General features: G+C 42.1%; 1 long non-coding RNA gene across 1 annotated transcript; it reads left to right on the forward strand.

The window, feature by feature from the left end:
• Window positions 1-10,238: 10,238 nt before the first annotated feature.
• LOC141423915 (uncharacterized) lies at window positions 10,239-20,031 on the forward strand. The gene is made up of 3 exons (XR_012448675.1): window positions 10,239-10,335; window positions 14,790-14,975; window positions 15,819-20,031. It is a non-coding gene; the product is annotated as an uncharacterized lncRNA (long non-coding RNA).
• Window positions 20,032-20,527: the final 496 nt, after the last annotated feature.

Below are 20,527 nucleotides of genomic sequence, written 5' to 3' on the forward strand. Positions count from 1 at the left end.
TTTTAGAAGTTTTGTATTCTGTCAACAACCAGACAAAAAGTATTGACCCTGGATTAAAAAATCATGTAATAATTATTCTAAAATGATGAACAAAATAACCAAAATATGTATTATGATGACTGTCTCACCATAAGATGCCTTCCTCTCACACACACTTCCACATGAAGCAGCTGCCACCATGGCACCTCACCAGGGTGGAGTGGGTGCTGGTGCCATGCTCTTGAACCTTAAAACTATGGGCTAAGCTTTTCTTTCTTCCTCCCCACTTCTCTTTCTCTCTCTTTGCTTCTTTGGGTCTGGGGTTTGAATTCAGGGTCTCAAAATTACTAGACAGGTACTCTACCACTTAAATCATGTCCCCAGCCTTTTTTGCTCTCATTATTTTTGGGATAGGGTCTCATGCTTTTTGCTCAGGCCAGCCTGGATGCAGTTCTCCTATTTACACTTCCCATGTGGCTGGGATCACAGTGCCACAATGCCCAACTATTGGTTGAGATGAGATCTCGCTTTCTGTCCCACCCCAGGGTGGCTCATACTACAATCTTCCTGATATTTGCTTCCTAAGTAGTTATAAGTGTGAGCCCCTGTGCCTATCCTTAAACCTCTTTTCTTTATGCATTACCCAGTCTCTACTGCTTTGTTATAGGAATGGAAAATGAACTGATTCTCTAGAAACTTAATAAATCCCTGATAAGTATTATTCAACTTTTTATTTAATCATTGTAAGAACTTTAATGAGGAATGAAGCTCAGAGAATTCAAGTAATTTACTGAAATTATGGAAGGTAGCAGTGGTAGAGTTAGAACACTCAGACCTAATTTTCTGACTGTAATTAGGTGGTGTTTTGCCATACCAGAACTACCTACCAACAACCCCTACCGTTGGGAGGATGTTCTGGAGAAGACTAGGTTCTGGAAAGTTGTTTCTTGCTTTTCTTTTCTTCTCTAAAAGGGCTGGGTGATACATGCCTGGGCCTGATTCTCCTCTCCCAGCATTTGGAACCTCCTGGGCAGTCTCTCCCTCAATGCCCCTCTTCTATTGGGCATCTGTGGGCCACAGAAAGGCCCACCAGCTTCTGCCCTGACAGGTGGTAGGATCCTGGGTTCTAGAGGTTTTGGAGGAGAGCTGTGATCTTCTTCCACCCCTGTCTCTGGCTTGGACTGATTGATACTCCCTGAGGGGCCTCAAGCACTTCTTGTCACAGACATGAGCTCCTTGTCTAGGCAAACCAATATGATGCTTAGCAAGTTTCGCCTTCCTCAAGCCAGGTGGCTATAGTGCATGAGATTACTCAATAAGTCTTATTGAGGGCCTCATAAAACTTGAATGGGTTTTGTTTCTTAGGTGATGAAAAAGGCCCTAGCCGGTGAAAGGCCACACTGTCGTCCATTCCTTTGGAAACAGTTCTGTCAACTAAAGTTCTGGGAGGGTTTTATTAGCACCTGTAAGTAGATAAGTTGGAGGCTCCCCATTGACTTTTTCATTGACAGATGAGGCCGTGGAGCCTATTCCCAGATGGCTGTCAGAGTCGAAAGGAGCTGCATTTGGGCACCGGGAAAGAGAAATGAGAACGTGAGTGAAAGGAAAGTTGGAATTCAGTGCGAGCAGGCGCTTTGAATAGATCACTGGACAGTGTACCTCCTTAGGAGCCTTAGTGTAGAGACGTAAGCCTAATAGCCTTAGGAAGAGGGTGAGATGGGGTGGAGTAGGGAGGTATGTGTGTGCACACAGAAATGTGTCCAAATAAACACACAGCCACCTGCACACACCTGAACAGCCCTGTCTCGTGAGACTTCAGCGTCTAGTTTCTATGCAGTTGTTGAGTTTGTTGGCTTGCTATTTTCAGTATCCTCCCACACCATTGCTAAATCATCAGATGGAAGAAAGGTTACCAAACAGACTAACTGACTTGAGAGCATTTCAGTTAGTGCAGAATTTGTAGTAAGGGAATGTTTATTCTTCCTTCACTGTCACCACCTCCCACCCTCCAAAGAAGCAAAGGCTTCCACTCTTGACCTTGGCATTGACTTGTTCCTTTCTTCTTTCCCATGACACTGAGACTTGATAATCTTTACCTTATAGATTCTCTCTCTCTCTTTTTTTCTTGAGATTCTGGGGATTGAACCCAGGGCCTTCAATATGCTTGGCAAATTCTCTACCACTGAGGAACAACCCCAATCCCTATTTTTAAATATTCTGGTAAAGATTTGCTGACCTTTAATTTATAGTTACTACAAGTTGTAAGATGTAGGCTTTCCAAGCTTCAGATTGTCTGGGAAAGTTGTACGCGTGTTGGAGAAGTGCTGTCAGCTTGTCTCATAATTGAAAGGACTGAGAGCTCCAAGCTTGATCCAAGGAATAAAGTAGGCTTGTTACCCCTATCTGGTGAGTTTTATCAAAATGTGAGAAAACACAGTAATGAAAAATAGTGGGCTGAGTTTGACACAGTTCTGGATAGGGCTCTGTACAGGTAAGCCAGGCCATAGCTCATTTGCCCTATGACAGTTTTTATTATTCTGTTTTTGCAGTTGTAAGGAAGGGAATTGCCCTAGACAACAGATGTGAGAGGCTCTTTTCTTTCTCCCTCTCCTGTGGACAGGCCTGAGGCTCCAGCCCAGTGACTCATTGTTGTGGTATTATATACCTCAAGATTAAGTGTGTGTTGTAGAAAGTGTGTGGCAGGATTTATCAGTGCGAGTTCTTCCTTTGAAGTATCAGGGCAGGCTACTTTGCTGATGGTTTCTGGGACTTGGCCAAGCCCCAATATGCTGTGAAAATAGCCGTCTTTGGTTTTCTTGGCACATGAGCACATTTGCACTTGATTCTCAGGCCTCCATAGCTTTCTGATGTTTTTGAGGCAGTGTTCTTGGGACTGAGGGCCCAGGTCCAAATTGTAACCCTGCCTATTTGTGCTCCTTCAAATGTCTCATCCCAACATGGTTTTGATGGCTCCAGATACAGACTGAGTTCCCAAGGACTGGCTGGTTTTGAGGTACTTTGGAGAATTACGTATTAATTTCTCTGCAGTCTGCATTTCCTGCTGCCCTGCTCCCCACAACAAAATGTGGATGCTTAAGGTTTTTTACTGCAACAGTGCTCTCTACATTGATGTATGGTCACATCTCCAGCTTGAACCTAAAGCAATGCATATGTGGAGAAAAACCATGAGGCTGCCATTATAACTCTATCAGTAAATTAAACAAATAAAATCCATTCTTCTCCAGTTTAGAAAAAATAATAACCCACCATATATTTGTCTCTGCCCTTCCCATCCTGTCTTTACTCATCATCCCACTGTTATTAATTTTGAGAACAAAGAACATAAGAGGTTAATTATGTTAGATTCCCAGACACCCTTCCAGAGACAGATTAATCTATCAGCCACATTTCTCACCATGCAGCTATGTATAATAAATAGCTTCCTTGTAAATGCAGACTTCCCAACAGACTCCCCATTTCAGGTTTCCCTGTATCCTGGGAACCTGACTGTGCTTCCTGGTTTAAATCTTTGCCAATCTGTGTTGGGGAACCCATAGCCAGCCTTTCTGGGCATCTTTTGCTCTTTCTGCTTTTTGAGTGGGCACCTCCTTTGACGTGGCTGAGTTGGATTTCAGGGAATGCTCAAAAAGCAGTGAGCTCCATGTCCATGCCTCCTGTTGGAAACATAATTGAATGTCGTTTCAGGTTGGGTCCTGTTATGGACTGAATTGTGCCTCCTCCTTGCCCCCTAGATTCCTTCCCTTCTCCTTCAATCCTTCAGAAGGAACCAACTCACGAAACCCCAGCAGCACAGCAACTAAGAGATAGCATAGATAAATGGGACCTCATAAAACTAAAAAGCTTCTGTTCATCAAAAGAAATGGTCTCTAAACTGAAGAGAACACCCACAGAGTGGGAGAAAATATTTGCCAGCTATACATCAGACAAAGGACTGATAACCAGAATATATAGGGAACTTAAAAAACTAAATTCTCCAAAAACTAATGAACCAATAAAGAAATGGGCAAGTGAACTAAACAGAACTTTCTCAAAAGAAGAAATTCAAATGGCCAAAAAACACATGAAAAAATGCTCCCCATCTCTAGCAATAAAGGAAATGCAAATTAGAACCACACTAAGATTCCACCTCACCCCTGTTAGAATAGCCATGATCAGCAACACCACCACCAACAGGTGTTGGCGAGGATGCAGGGAAAAAGGAACCCTCTTACACTGTTGGTGGGAATGTAAACTAGTACAACCACTCTGGAAAAAAATTTGGAGGCTACTTAAAAAGCTAGACATCGATCTACCATTTGATCCAGCAATACCACTCTTGGGGATATACCCAAAAGACTGTGACACAGGTGACTCCAGAGGCACCTGCACACCCATGTTTATTGCGGCACTATTCACAATAGCCAAGTTATGGAAACAGCCAAGATGCCCCAGCACTGACGAATGGATCAAGAAAATGTGGTATCTATACACAATGGAATTTTATGCAGCCATGAAGAAGAACGAAATGTTATCATTCACTGGTAAATGGATGGAATTGGAGAACATCCTTCTGAGTGAGGTTAGCTTGGCCCAAAAGACCAAAAATCGTATGTTCTCCCTCATATGTGGACATTAGATCAAGGGCAAACACAACAATGGGATTGGACTTTGAGCACATGATAAAAGCGAGAGCACACAAGGGAGGGGTGAGGGTAGGTAAGACACCTCAAAAACTAGATAGCATTTGTTGCCCTTAACGCAGAGAAACTAAAGCAGATACCTTAAAAGCAACTGAGGCCAATAGGAAAAGGGGACCAGGAACTAGAGAAAAGGTTAGATCAAAAAGAATTAACCTAGAAGGTAACACACACACACAGGAAATTAATGTGAGTCAACTCCCTGTATAGCTATCCTTATCTCAACCAGCAAAAACCCTTGTTCCTTCCTATTATTGCTTATACTCTCTCTTCAACAAAATTAGAAATAAGGGCAAAATAGTTTCTGCTGGGTATTGAGGGGGGTGCGGGGGAGAGGGAGGGGGCGGAGTGGGTGGTAAGGGAGGGGGTGGGGGCAGGGGGGAGAAATGACCCAAGCCTTGTATGCACATATGAATAATAAAAGGAAAAAAAATAAAACAATAACCACCCCCCCAAAAAAAAAAGAAGGAACCTACTCTGCTGATACCTTGATTTGGACTTCCAGCCTCTAGAACTGTAGGAAAATTAATTTCTGCTTTTTAAGCCACTCAGTCTATAGTTCTTTGTTTTGGCAGGCTTAACAAATGAACGTAAATCTGTCTTAGTCTGTTTGTGTTCTTATGACAGAATACTTAGGATGGGTAATTTATAAGGAAGAGAAAATTATTTCTCACAATTCTGGAGGCTGGAAAGTCCAAGGTCAAGGCCCCTGCAGATTCTGATGAGGGCTGCTTTCTTCTCCTAAGAAGATGGCACCTTGTTGCTGCAACCTGTGAAGGGGAAGAACCTTGTACCCTCAAGTGGCAGAAGCCCCTCCCAGGTTTAATGAGAATCCAGGACTACTAGCTCTCTGCCAGTATGCTCTTGACTGCAGCACAGCACAACTGAGGTCCTTTTTCCTTTCCCTTTCCTTCAGGTTCCTGAGAAGAATGCCAGGTCACTACTATGGCACAGTGGCCGCTGACCGCAAGGAGCCAATTAGGTCAATCAATCACACTTCTGTTAATTACCTGTTCACGCTGATTTCTCTATTAAGTGTCTGGTTGTTTGACTGAATTGACTAAATAAGTATCCATTTATATTTCTGAGACACTGATAAAATAATAGCACCTACCTTTTCATGAATAAAAATTCTTGTGTTTAATATCAATTAACTTTTCAAAATGATTTTATATCATTTTCCTCATTCTCTCAGCACTCACATGACACGTCATAAATTGTCCTCCTTTTGTTTTTTTCCTTTCAAAAAATATTGACAAGGTGCCAGTTATGATTTGTATATGTACAGTGGAAAGAATACAAGGAACTAGAAGAACTATCCTTACCAAGAAGGAGTTTATCCATACTAAAAAAGGAGTCCATTACAAATAAAGTAACCGAATTGTAGAAGAAAACTCTCACCGATAGAGTCAACCAAGAGTCCTGACTGGTGAACCCAAGCCATTCCAATAAACAGCCCCCTGCTTATTGAATACTGAGCTGACTTGAGGAAGAATGTTGCACCCTCAAGTGGCAGAAGCCCCTCCCAGGTTTGATGAGAATCCAGAAGCACTCACCTCTTAGATTCAAGTGAATGTCTCTTGTTATTTTAAATGCCATCTGATTATAGACACACGTTTGTTCCAAGGTTGCTTTGAAGCATCTTCAATTATCCTCATGAAAATGACTGAGCAAGCCTGTTATTTTTTTCCACATTGCTCAGATTTGTAGATACAAAATAAGCACTGTATTGTACTCCTTCTGTCTAAGCATGTGATTGTTTAACTTTTCCACAGACAGCTGAATGCAACAGCCTGTGCGTGGTGCTTCACTATGAGTGAGAACACAATGGTGGGCGATAAAGGTTGTTAGAAAAGACACCTGGGTCTTTACCAGGCTCTGCTACCAGAGCCAGATAATCAAATATGGCTGCCAAATTTTACTGACTAAATTCTTTTGCTTTACCTTTTGACTAGACTCTATATTTTTCCTAAAGTTAAGAGTCTTGGTAAGAACTTTAATCAGTACTGCAGAGTTGGGGACTATGGATCAAATGCTTGGCTAACAAGTGTTAAGGCTCAAACACAACAGTAGTGTGTAACCATCATCTAGCATATTATGCTAGCCTTCTACCAGTTTCTTCAAATCAGGCAGTATTTTGGAATAGTCATACTTCAGATCTTAGACAACAGGCTGAAGCCATTGGTATATTTTGAGATGTCACTAGGCTCTTCAGAGCACTGATGTTACCATGGTTTCCTTAATGACACTCATATTACAAAGGACAGAGTGTGGTCAGATGAGGCAAAGCACGAAAAGGAAGAGGCACTTTGCTTTTCCTTGTGTACAGGGTGCCACAAGACTTCCTTGCCTCACATTGAAGATAGTCATCCACCTCACGGAAGGTTATAGGTTGATAAAAGTTTCGTTCGACTCACTGGAGATTTGTGAAGTATGTTATGGGCCTGATGCATTTTACTGCTTTAACTCTCAGAAAAAAAACAGCTAATTTTTCTTAATGCATCTGGAATGTTCCCCTAAGAGAACAAAGAAGAGAAGGCAGTTTTGTGGTGCCACAGTTGTATATGGGCTTAATTTGAAACGATTAGTTTCATTGCCCTTGATATTCTAATTACATCTCTGCATTTCACCATGTGACACTTTACTGCTCAAACAAGTTGGCTCAGAAAATAATTGCCACGTTCTTGTATAAAGAATATACAAAACAAAGGACTATTGTGCCACAGCTGGAAGGAGTATTTTTCACTGGTTTCTCATTCCCCTTTGTGTTTTCAATAGAAGATAATCCAGAATGTTCAGCAAGGCCCCGGAGCAATTGGGAGCTATCTAGTAAAGCCCTGCCAGGGTGTGGGCTTACCTGGACAGATCCCTGACTAGTCACCCTCCTTTGTCAGGATGTATGGACAAAGCTTACTAAGATTCTTCTTGTGTTGCTATAGAACCTTTCTCCAGTTTCTCAAAGGTTCTTTCCTGGGTAGAGGTACGTAAGTGTTGCCACAGGTTTGTGGTGTGTGAAAGCCTCCAGGAGAGCTGACTAACACCACATTCCCTTTCAGCTCATAAGTCAGAGTAACTGAGCAATGAGGCAACACTTTATGTTTGCAAAGTAATGGAATTTTTAAAAAATTTCTTTTATTCATATGTGCATACAATGTTTGGGTCATTTCATTTCATTTTATAGGAAAATGAATCTTTACAGAACCCTGGGTTGGTAGGGGGACTCAATTTATTTCACTTTGCAAATAAGGAAAATGTAATGGGAAAAAGAGAAGTAAATTTCTTGGAATTTTCCTATGTATGGTTCAGGGCTGATAGAGAATTCTAGAATGTTTTTATCTGAAGCTATGTGAGTTATTTCCGAAAGGTGAAAAGAGAATTCCCTGAAGGAAGAATATGGCTGTAAAAGGAGAACTGTGGTGGCTCCTTGGAATGGGCCATTTCTCTTCAGAGGTGACTATCTCTCCCTGAGGATCAAACACGTGTCATCTCTCCATGCCTCCAGGTGCTCCTTTGAGATCTTAGGGCTTCCACAAGAACAATTCATGACATTAATTGAGTACTTGCAATGTGTCCAGCTTTGTGCTTAGTAATGGGGTAAAAGCAAAAGACCAGGAAGATATCTTTCCTCATCTTTAAATATGTCTTCCGTTGATTGGAGAGGAGCACTTTATCCAAGTAACTTACTTCAGAAATTGTATCAGATAACACGAAAGCCCATGTCTGGGACAGAGGTTCTTTTGCCTTGGAAACAGAGAAAAAGACAGAGAACACCAAGCCTCTGATTACCTGTGGAAGCTTTTGGAAAGAGGAGAAGCTTAGATGTAGAGAAGAAAAACAAGGTCTAAGCGATCCCAGACATGTGTGAACTCCCAGTTTCACCAATACCATCATGGCACTTCAGCTATCCCACAAACCACAATAAACATCAGGAGTGTTTTTGCCTCTACAATGACAACTGGAGAACCACAAGGCCTTGGTGAGAAGCAGATGGCATGCTCCCTCCTAGCTGAGTGACTCAGGCCTCCTCCCCAGGGCACAGGGCTCAGATTGATGGTAGATAAGGACAGACCATGGGCCTTCCAGGCTGTTCCCAGATAGATAAAATCAGGGTTCCACTCTATTTCAAGATGGGGAGATTTGGCATGAGGAAGAGGTGAGGAGTGTCTGATCCAGCTAGAAACGAAGCTTGTAGAAGAAAGCAAGAGAGAACAAGGATTGCTGGTAGAGGGTGTAAAGGTTGCACCCAATGCAGTAATTAGAAGAAAGTATTATGTTTTGTTTTGCTGAATAGTGACATAGGAAATAGGTCTTTTAGGAGTACTTGAATAGAAGTAGGATGTGCAAGGTTTGGGGGAAGAGAGAGGTAGAGTCAGGGAGATGAGTGAGAAAGCAGACTGTATGAGGTGATGGAGAAAGCAAGTTTCCAAAGAGAAAGAACAAAGCAGCGAGATCCCACAAAGCAAAGGCCCTGGGGGGAAAAAACCCATACAGATGGTAAGGGGGAGGAGAGAAGCAGAGTGAGGGGAAGAAGGTCTTGGCAACATTACAGCTTCCCAGGACTTCATCACCTGAGGTGGCTTTTCCACTGAGCTCACGTGCCAGATGATGCTTTGTGGGCGACACACTCCCATGGCATCTTTTCTGTTTTTAATTTTAAACAATCTGATTGTGGTAAAATATATATAACATAAAATTTGCTATCTTATGGTTTTTGAGTAGCTGGCAAAGTAGTGTTCAATCATTCATATTGCTGTGCAACCAGTCTCTAGAATTTCCAACTTGCAAACTGAAGCTCTGTAGCCATTAGACAACAAACCCCTTTCATCCCTGTCAACCACCCCACTCTATCATTATTTTTATCTGAATGCACTCATCCAGTATTTGTCTTTTCCTCACTGGCTTATTTCACTTAGTATAATGTCCATTTTGTAGCATATATCAGAATTTCCTTCCTTTTTTAAGGCTAAATGAAATTCCATCAGATGTACATAGTACCTTCTGTTTATCTATCCATCACTGGACACCTGGGCTTCTTCTGTCTTTTGGCTGTTGTGAATAATGCTGCTGTGAACAGAGGCATGCAGATATCTTTTCAATTCTTTTGGCTATGTACCCAGTGAATTGCTGGATCACACAGTCATTCTATTTTCAGTTTTGTGAGGAACCACCATAGCAGCTACACGATTTTACATTCCGACCAACAGCACACTGGTGTTCCATCATCTCCATCCCCTGGCTAGAACTTGTTTTCTGTTTTGCTGTTGTTGTGTGGTAGTCATCTTAGGGGATGAAGGTTGGCCCATGGTTGTATATGGAAGGTACACAGCTTCTTTCACTGGCAGGCTATAATTCTCTCTGTGTGATTTAGTAAAGCATATTGTGAAATATGAGTGCTATAGTTTGGATCTGGAATTTCCTCAAAGGCCTCAGCTTGGTGCCATTGGGAGGTGGTAGAACTTTTAAAAGGTGGGACCTTGTGTGTGTGGGGAGTCTTAAATCACTGGAGGCATATCCTCAGAGGGGATTATGGGAATCCCTTCTCTTCCTCTTATTTTTTTCCAGCTGCCACAAGGTGAAAATTGGTGCACCAGGGACTCTCTGCCATGATATGCTGCCTCACTACAGGGCCAACTGATCATTGACTGGAAACCCTGAAACTGTGAGTCAAAATAAAACTGTCTTCCTTTTAAGTTGATTTGCTCAGGTACTTTTTGATAGTAACACAAAGCTGACTAACACAATTGGTTTATGGATGACTGAAATGGTGAAAATATTGAGTTGGTTCTAATTTGTCTTTCGTAAAGAAACTCATTCTCACACTTTGACATTTAATTATAAGTTACACCTCACTTGTCACAGTACCTATAAGTTTTTGAGACATGTCAATCTGTCCTAACAACACAGCTGAGAACCTCTCCTCCCTGAAGTGAGTTTTCAATTCAAAGTAGATTCTTCATATACACTCAATGGAAACAGCACCCCCCCCACACACCCAATCAGTACTGCCATAAGGAAGGGGAAAAATAAAAGGATAACAGAAAGCCCAGCACCCAGCAAGATTTTATTTCCTCCCTTGTGGTTTTGTCAGACACTTAAAGAAACAATGTGCCTCTTCATTTTCAGAATCTTTTGGAACCCAAGGTTTGAAACCCAAGCGGGAAGACCCTACTACTCTTCTATCAGAAAAAGTGTTTAGTGATTCTCACTGTCCAACTTGGTCACGTGGCAGCACCTAGACAGGAAAAGTCATAGCAATGAGCAAGAGAATTGCTTTCTTCTGGGGTTTCATTTATTCAAATAGGTTTGGTTCAGTTTAAGGGAAATTTACGGAATTTTGTCCCCAATCCACGCCGCACCCTCCCACCCCTGCCACCACCACCAAGGAATTTACATCTGAAGAGCTGCTATAGACCACGTAAATATTATTCTAAGTACACAGGGACTCTTCAGGCTCCCCAATGGAGAGCCGAGGATGCAAAAGCTATACTCTTAGGATACTGGAAAATAGCAAAAGCAGCAGGTCTTTGGCCAGTGGATCTAGTGATAACGGTCTCCAGCAATTTCTCCTCCAGGTCAGGGGAGAGTAGGCAAGGTACACAGGGTGAGATGAGAGCAGAAAGGTCAACAGCACCCCAGGATGCTCGTTGTCTGCATGATGCCCCCTTGGTCCACGTGAATGTGTTATCCCTCGTCAACATTCCATAGGAATTACACTGGGGCAGCTTTGCTGTCCTCAGCTTCAGTTTGAGTTTTTAAAAAGACTCAGGGGTACTTGGACTCTGGAGGTTGAGTGTTTTAAAGCAGGACATGGACTATGATCTGATGGAACCCTGTTTTCTACGTAGTCAATGCTCAGAAGCTACCACAGAGCAAAGAAGGTGGAGATTGTGGACCAGCCAGTCTGAGAGCCCTTCCTTTCTCCTGTGTGGTATAGCATCACCCATCGTCCAGCCCTGCCACACTCTGCTCTTATTTAGATGGCTTTCGAAAACCTACTTGAAATTTCTTTCCACCCATTGCTTTCTTTTCTCAATGCATAACTTTGCAGGCTGGGACTATAACTCAGTAATAGAGTGCTTGTCTAGCAAGACCCTGGGTTCAAAACCTAGCACTTACTGCCCAAGAAAAAGTGAGCTGAATTTCTAATTTTGCTTTTGGGACACTCAATAAGAGTTTCATACTCAAGTTCTCCTACCCTGGAGAAGTGGTTAAGAGGGTAAGTTCTGGATCAGAGCACCTGTATTTAAACTGTGGGTCTTCCACTAACTAACTATGTGACCTTGTGCAAATCACTTGCCCTCTCTGGGCTCATTTCTATAAATGAGAGAGATGTTACCCTTGAGAGGGTTGCTGTGAGCATTAAGTGAATTGAACCTGGAACATACTCTGCAGAGAGCACTGTCCACAGTACGTATCTAAATATTAGCTCTCATTACCTCCAGTGTCCTAGGTTCCATTTCCTCTGCCAACTCAGACAGAAGATTTACACTTCAACTCTGATATATTCTGAACTTATAACTTCCATTTTTCCAGATTCTGGTGTGTGAAGTCTGAAGGTGATTTACTCTAAAAACTCCTTGACTCTGAAATAGCCTCTTTCCCTGACTCTTGAGGTCATCTCCTCTTTCTCTTTTCTCTCTTTTTCCTTTCCCTTCTTTTTTGATTTGATCCTCACATCAGAATAGAAGACATTGCACCCCCCCCATATCCCCCAGTATTCAGGAGAAAGCAGAGGCTTAGCTCCTGTGCACACACTGCTTTTTTGCTTGGATGTTGTAGAAATTATTTTAACTTAATTCTTTTGAGATTTCCTGTTCTGATTTTTTCCTGTTTGGGTCTGACTTGCTGCTCTGCCAGCAGACACCCACAGCTTTATTGTATCCGGTGTAGACACCAGAGCCATGATAAGTATCTTAGGGACTTCCTAGAGACTCAGCAGAGGAGCTTCCCAGAGCAGGAAGGTGATGGTGTGGTGGGTGATATGGTAGCGAGACTGAGGGAGAAGTAGGCACAGAGGCTGAGGCACATGGGAGGCACCAAATGAGGGACAGCCCTGGCTGAGAGCCAAAGGCAGCCATGATTGCCCAAGGAGGTCCTGCAATAAAGGGAGACTAAGAACCTTTCTGAGGGAAATTTAGGAACAACACTACCTCTGATGGAACCTCATAGAACTTCCAGAATCTTCCTTTGCCCCTCCCTGCATTGCCTACCCCTCTCTGCTGTACTCCAGGTTTATTCAGGCTTGGCTTCCCTCCCAGCACCTCCCAGGATTTCTGAGGTTCTACCGTGTTATATGCTCCACCTGGCTATCAGTTCTGCTGTGGGTCCTGCTTGGCCCCCACATACCTCACTCACTGCCCACAGACCTGGTGTCATGGCAACCATCCTCACAGACACAAACAGATGGCCAGATAAAGCCTGCTGACAACACAGCCTGCACTGTGTAGCAGACCCCCACCAAGGAAGCCACTTCTATACCCTGGTCCCTATTCTTTCTAAGGAGCCCAACCAGGAGGGAGACTGGATTTGTCAAGCAGGGGCAGCCAAGAGCCACAGTGGCTCACTCACCTCCTCAGCAACCTGCTGAGGAGGGAGTAGGAGACCAGAAAGGCTCCCTGGTGGTTTCCGGGCTGGGTCAGTAGTGTAGAAATCTGAGGAATCAGCTTCTTGGGCACCGACCAGAATCCTGGCAGGGAAAGAAGCCATTCAGTGCTCTGTGACCAGTGTTCCTTTCTGTGAAATGATGGCTGTATTACCCACATAACTGGGACACAAAGCACACACATTTGCACTGTCTTTTTTAAAATAGGCAGCTTGGTCTGATCTTGTTGTTACCATACATTTAACTCTGCCCCTCAGTTTCTTCCCACTCTGTTCTTTACTCTGATTTTTAAGAACCAAGGAGTTAAATTCCATATTCATACCCTTAGAATGCAAGGCAGCACTTGGAACTCTGGGTCCATGTGATGCATCTTCCTGACATGTCATCTCTAAGTAATGAGTAATACAAAAGATTATTTTTATATTGAGATATGTAGACTTTTTATGGGAAAATGAAAGATTTCCACACATTTTGAGATTAAGCATGAGACTTCTGCCAGTCACTTGTTGAAGGTCCTGTGCTGACTCCTTCTGGGAGATTTGGGTGGGAAAGTTTGAGAAGGGTCCTGGTGAATTGGTGACCCTTGACCTTGACTGTCTCAATAGCTGTTCTTGGAAGAGTAGTGATTTCTTGTGGACCACATGCCAAGCAAACTTGGGAGACATGGATTCAGAGAAAAGCTGAACAGATTCCAGTCTGATAAAATTTCGATGTAGAGTTATGTAACCATAGTTATTCCCACTAGGGTGGGCCATGCTTATTTGCTGTAATAAAATAAATATAGATGGCACAGAAATGACTAAAAGCTCAGCTGGTCTTCATGTTGAGAAGATATATATCCCCTACAGGGATTGAACCCAAGGCCTCATGCTTGCTAGGGCCACACCCCCAACCCTTTTGCTTTTAGTTTGCGTGGACTGGGCTTGGACCTCAATCCTCCTACCTCAGCCTTCCATGAGAACTGGTATTTTTCGACTTGGTTCTCTCCCTATCATAATTCTCTGTATTAACCAGAGTACATATAATTAAAAATGCTTTTTAATTTTGGGGTCTATCCTCTCTGAATACAACTATCCCATACTAATATGGGAATCTTCTAGTATGATGAAATCACTACTTTGATCATTATCTTTTGCCCAAGAGGCCAGATAGGAAAGTAGGCAGTAGGTAGCAGAGGGCTGGCAACAGTGGGTGATCCACATATCACTTGCGTGTTTTTTATTTTCATAAACCCTAAATACAGTAATCTTTCAGCGTGCATTGGGTATTGGTTCCAAAATTCTCAGATGCTCATGTTGCTTATGTGAAATGGTGTATTTGCATTTAATCTATGCCATCCTTCCATGTACTTTAAATTATCTTTAGATTACTTATACCATGTAGTACAACGCAAGTGTTGGGTAAATAATTATTTGGTTATATGGCTTAAGAAAACAAGAAAAAAAGTTGTATGTGTTCAGTACAGACAAATTTTTTCATGTATTTTTGATCTGCTGTCATTGGATCTATAGATGCGGAAACAATGGATGCAGATGGCCAACTGACTTCTTTCAGCCACCTGGGTGTGACTCTGAGGTTCAGTTGTAGGTTGTCATGTACAGAAGAAGAAAGAAATGCTTCTGCTGTCCTTGGATTCCCAGTGACTGCAAAGTGTGTCAAGCACTTTATTAACAAGCTAAGCAAATGCTGACAGTCAGGTTTGTAAATTTGCGAATATTGCAGACATGTTTAAGTAGCTACAGGTCACAGACTGATGGCAGCTCCTTCCTGGTTCTGATGATGTTGGGCAAAGCTACGGTGCTGGAGAAGTAGCTCCGAGATAGTGAATGGATACATATAGAGCTTCTGATTTTTTTCTTTCTTTCTTTCCTTTCTTTTATTTTTTTTTTGTTTCTGTGTTTTTGTTTTTGTTTGAGTCAAGGTCTCACTATGCAACTCAGGCTGATCTCAAACTTGTGATCCTCCTGCCTCAGTTTCTCAAGTGCTGGGATTACAGGTGTGTCACCGTGACTGGCTGAGTTTTTTGGTTAATAACTATTCATTTGCATTGAACAGTAAGCCTAATTTCTTGGTGTATTAGTTTGTATAATGGGGAGAAATGATGTCTACCTCAAGAGATAATTATTGTCTTTAAATGAGATAATGGACACAGATAGACTAAGCACAGAGCCTGGCACATAGTAGATACTCAATAAATAATAGATGAGCCAGAAGCCACAAGGCCTCCATAGTAGATATTCCCAATGGTAATCAGTATTCTCTCTCTCCCAAAACAAGCACACAAAACAAAAGACCACCACATCAAAAATCTAGTCAGGGAGTCCGGCAATACCAGCATAGTCTGCATGTGGGCTAGGCTATTTGAGCAAGACACTATGTGACTAGCTGTCCCTCTCCTGAGAGCCACTAGGATGAGCTATTAGCATAATCTCACTTTGAAATTCCATTCACAGAGAATACACCAGCTTCAAGTTGGTAAATAAGCTCAAAGGAATTTAATTTGTCCTATGAAGTGTGGGTAATACTGCTTTATCTTTCAGAGAAGACATGCTGCCGCCTCCATAACATCAGTAATGAGGCCATTACCATCTGAGAGCGACTCCCCCCGAGTGCTGTAGGCCACACAGCCGTGATTCATCTGTAAATCATGCTCTCTGTTTAGAAATCTTGGCGATTCCCTCATTGTGCACTGCTGTCTCTATGGAAGGAAGAAGCAAAGAAGGAAACAGGAGGGAAACGGGGACACTGGGCTCACTGCTGTATTTTGTAAAACCATTACCCTTCTACATTACCACAAGAGTACCCCCATTTCTGTGTGATATTTTGTACTCGGTTAATTCCTGGAGATATGGCCAGAGGTGAATGTGTTTTGTTTGCATATTGAATAACCTCGGGATGATTTTACGCTGTTATTTGTTTAGATCATATTTTTGTAGGCAGCAGTAATATCTTAATTGTTCACCGGGGGCATAGAACACTTATCCTGATTCTTTGATTTGGCCCATCCATTCTTGTCCTAATGCCATTGGGAATGGGAATCAAGAGCTGAGGATCTTGGTTTGATGTATTTTGGGGTGTTAGATAAGGAGTTATTTACTTGTCTTCAGATATCCAGTTAGTTAGATAAAAACAGGGGTGGGAAATGACTAGCGGTGAGCCTAGAATCTTTGAGAACCCTCAAATGTGGAGATTCTGTGACCATATAAAACATGGTGATTGGCTCCAAAGTCCCCAGGTCCTGAGTGGTTCCGATAGCATCTGGCCATGTTAGTCTTCATTTGGTTTCACTGCCTCCTCACATAGGATGTTATGTGTTTGATAAATTCTTATCAGCTGTTGATTGTATGCGTCAAAGGAGTGTACTAGGGCCCAGGTGTGGAGCAGGGTTTCTCCCTGAAGGGCCAATGGTATTGAGTGTGAGAATGTGACATTCCTCCACTTCCCTTGGGCCATGACCCTTCCTTGTCTTCCTCGGCAATAGCTGTTGGAAGGCTAGAGCTGGGAGACATTGCCTCATTTCCAGTAGTTCTTTGGTGATAGATGTTTTTGCTGCTTTATTTCTTGCTCAGTTGCTGAAGTTGAAGTTTGACTAGTTCTTTAAGGGCTCATCAGTGCTTAAAAACTCCATCCACAGCATTCTTCCACATGCTGGTTCTTTGGGTGTGGTTTTCCTCTGGAGCATCAGGAGTTAGAAAACAAGCAGGTTTTCTCTCTGAGTGTCTCTCAGTATCTTCTGGGTCCTATTATGGTAGTGGGTTAGGTTTCAGAGGAATTATTTCATCCTTTGAGCAATTAGCACCTTTTTAAAATTCAGACATCTTTCAGACCCTGTCCTGCAGACGCCTGTCAGGTGGTTTCATCAGTCCTGGATCCTGTTTTGCCAGCTGCTCCGGCCGGCACAGAGAGAAAACACTTAGGCACATGGCTCTGATGCTTGCATTTTTATCAGAGGAAAATCTGTGTGAAAAGGCCTCAAAATTTAAAAAGCCAATCAGTGTATATAATGTCAGAATGTTCACTGTTTCTCTCCCAGGGACATTTTCTTGGCATTCCCTTCCAATCTTCTAGGTGTGTCTAATTGTTCTAAAGGTACAGTCGTGTGAATCTGATTTGCCTGCAGAAAAGATAAAGAAAAAGCCATATCTTCCTATGGCAGGGAACAATCTTCAGCTTCCTTCTTGGTTCTCACCTTTGAATTTCTGTGAAGCCCTCAGACTTTAAAGTCTTTCTGTAGCTAAGTAGAAAGCATTTTCCCTCTAGGCTCAGAGGCTGACTTTTGGTACCTTTGAACTTACCCGAAGAACAAAGACCATTCAGAACTGACCTCATCACTTGCACTTTTAAGCATGTTCATAGCTCAGAGCTAAAAGGAAAAAGGAGAGAGAGAAGAAAGGCAATCTTTGCTGATTGTCCCTTTATAGATACTTGTGTGACCCTTTCCTGCAGGATTCGTGTGGGGGTGTAGCCAAGAAAAAAAGTTTTATGTCCAAGAGCAACTCTGAGGAGACACAGCAGATGCATTTTCCTGGAGCTGAAATTAGATTTCAGCATTGATGTGGAAAGACGCCTGATCTAGGGGAAGCAGGAAGCCACTATTTTTGGTTAGGAAAAATATCATCATAAGATGAAGAGACCCTGGTTGAGGCCAACGCCCTACTGTTCTTCAAGTTACTCAAGGTTAATAATGTCAGATATTCACTAAGCAATGGGCATTTTTAAAAATTGGTACTGGGTGTAGAACCCAGGACCTGGTACATCTTAAGTACAAGCTCTAGCACTGAGCTACACCCCCACTCTGGACAATGTTTTGACATGACCTAGTACTTGAGTAATGAAATGAAACTGCCAAAACCCAGACACTTTTATGAACAATTTCATCCTAAGAACTACTGTTTTGAATAAGGGGTATGGCCCCTCCTCATTACCTCCTGTGGAAAAAGTCCAAGGTGTATAGAACTGGATTATTCTTCCCAGTGCTTTGGTCCTGCCTGTAGCTGGCAACTAATTGTCCCGCAGCTGCCTGGTCCATCCTTCCTCTTCTCCACAAGGCTTCTCTTCTCACTTTGGTGATTGTCCCCAACACACTGCTCTTACAGGCAACGCAGCAATCAAACTCCCCTTACTGGCCCAATTGGACAGCTGTTGAAGTGCTTATATAGTAGGTAGACTATTCTCAATTGTTAGTGCTCACAGAAGGGAGCAGAGATGTAAAATAAAAAGCAGATCCAAGTAGGAGTCACTTCCTAAAACTTTTGCCTTTGAATTGCTATGTTTTCTATTGCCAGGACCCAATCTTTCCTAACACCGGCATAACCACAGCTTGTTCTCATGCTCTTCAGTAGATATGATTATTTCTGCAGTCTGTACAAGGTTCATCTTAGGGACTCTATGTCAGTTATAAGTGACACACAAAAATCCTCAATACGATTTCCCCAGAAAAGGAATCAATTATGAGAGATGAACAGGCTCAGGAATGATAGGTTTGGGGACTCAGTTGGTGTCTTCTTGACTGTCATTGTCACCATCATATTTCAACTTGGTCATTTTATTCATTGTTGTTAGCTTAAAAAATCTCAATTCCATGTGACAACAAGATGTTTATTATCTTTGAATCCAGTAAGAAAGAAGAGTGGTTCTTTTCCTCCCAAACCTCAGAGAAAAACATCAATGCCCCCCTACTGGCCCTGATAAAATCAATTTACTAGAAGTGCACTGATGACTTTGGGTGGCCTGAATTACATGTCATAATGAGTTGTCTCCCTTGGAACCACAGAGACTGAAAATAAGTGATGAATGGATTTCCAAATGAAAGTGGGGTCTTTTCCACAAGAAGGGGAGTGAAAACTAAGTATGACAAAGAATACACAGATCTATGGTGGGCACAGAGACATCTAAGCCACTGTGTCTTCTCAAATGGTCTCAACTTCATGGTGGATCCTGGACTAAGTCTGGGGAGAAGAAAGGACGGGTAGAGAGACATAAAGGTGAAGAAAGCAGAATCTTTGCCATTGGGGAGCTCAGCGTCTCAAGTTTTGCTTCAGCCAGAGGCTGCAGACTTATGGGTCAAGTGCCTTTTGAGCTGGATGTGGTTTTAGAAATATTTGCTTCACCCCACTCCAGGCAGCCACTACACATGGACAAATGCTAGTATGTGACAAGATGGTTTTCAAACTGCTGCAGGTTGATACTTAGTGAGTGGGACCAAGCAAACCTTCAGTTTTTATGTGGGTGGGCAAAGTGAATTGTAGGCAGAAGATTGCTGGTCAGCAACTGACCACAGTCACTTGATAGTTTTCAGGAGACCCCTAACCTCTTATAAGGATAATTGCTCATGTAAATGGCTATACTTATTTCATGGCTTATAAATAGGTCAATAAGCATATTATACCCATTTCTTTTGAAAGTATTTGAATATTTAAAACAATACAGAGTGAATATAATAGAAGGTAACTAAGTCCCCTTTTTGTTTTATTACAACTTTGTTGAGTGAGATCTGTGTGTATATGGGGGAGTATTCTTACTTCATATTACTGTAACAAGATTAATCCATCTCTCTACTCTCAGTGTTTAGAAATCACACTCTATTGGTTTAATGGTAGCATAAAGGCCAAATCTGCTATATAATGGTACTGAAGCCAAGAGAAAGGATAACAGTGCAAAACCATGAATGGATGCACAAACGTTTCTTAGAACTCCGAGGACCATCATGAAAGGTGTTAACTCAAAGAACATAGAATGGTGGTCTTGGATAGATCCTGGCTGTTAGAGATGATAAGAAGTTAAATAAATTGAATCAACAAACATTTACTGAATTTCTGCCATCTATAAGTTACTCTTAAGTACTTTGTGAAATCAAAAACATAAGCTTGCTCTCCCTTTAAAGAAGTAAACAATCAAGTTGAAGATACAAGATTTATAAGTATGAAAGTTAACAATAAAGCAGTTAATACCAGTAAGCAGTAGTGGAAGAGAAGTTGACTAGCCCCGAGTGGCTAATTATCAAATGAATTATCTGGATAGCTATGGAAAATTTTTAGAAAGAAGTGGTTATATAGAATGAGAAACCTCATTACTAAGGAGGTAGAGCCTGATTTTCAATCATCCGGTTACCTTAAATGCCTTGCTGCCTTCTTAAAGCTCAGGGAATTATGAAAACAAATTCAAACATATTTAAACTAGAAAGAATAGTGCTACAAACCTCCAAGTGCCTATCATTCTGTTCCAACATTATCAATACCCAATCAATCTT

This window comes from Castor canadensis, chromosome 6 (genome assembly GCF_047511655.1).
Source record: "Castor canadensis chromosome 6, mCasCan1.hap1v2, whole genome shotgun sequence".
NCBI classification, from domain to species: domain Eukaryota; kingdom Metazoa; phylum Chordata; class Mammalia; order Rodentia; family Castoridae; genus Castor; species Castor canadensis.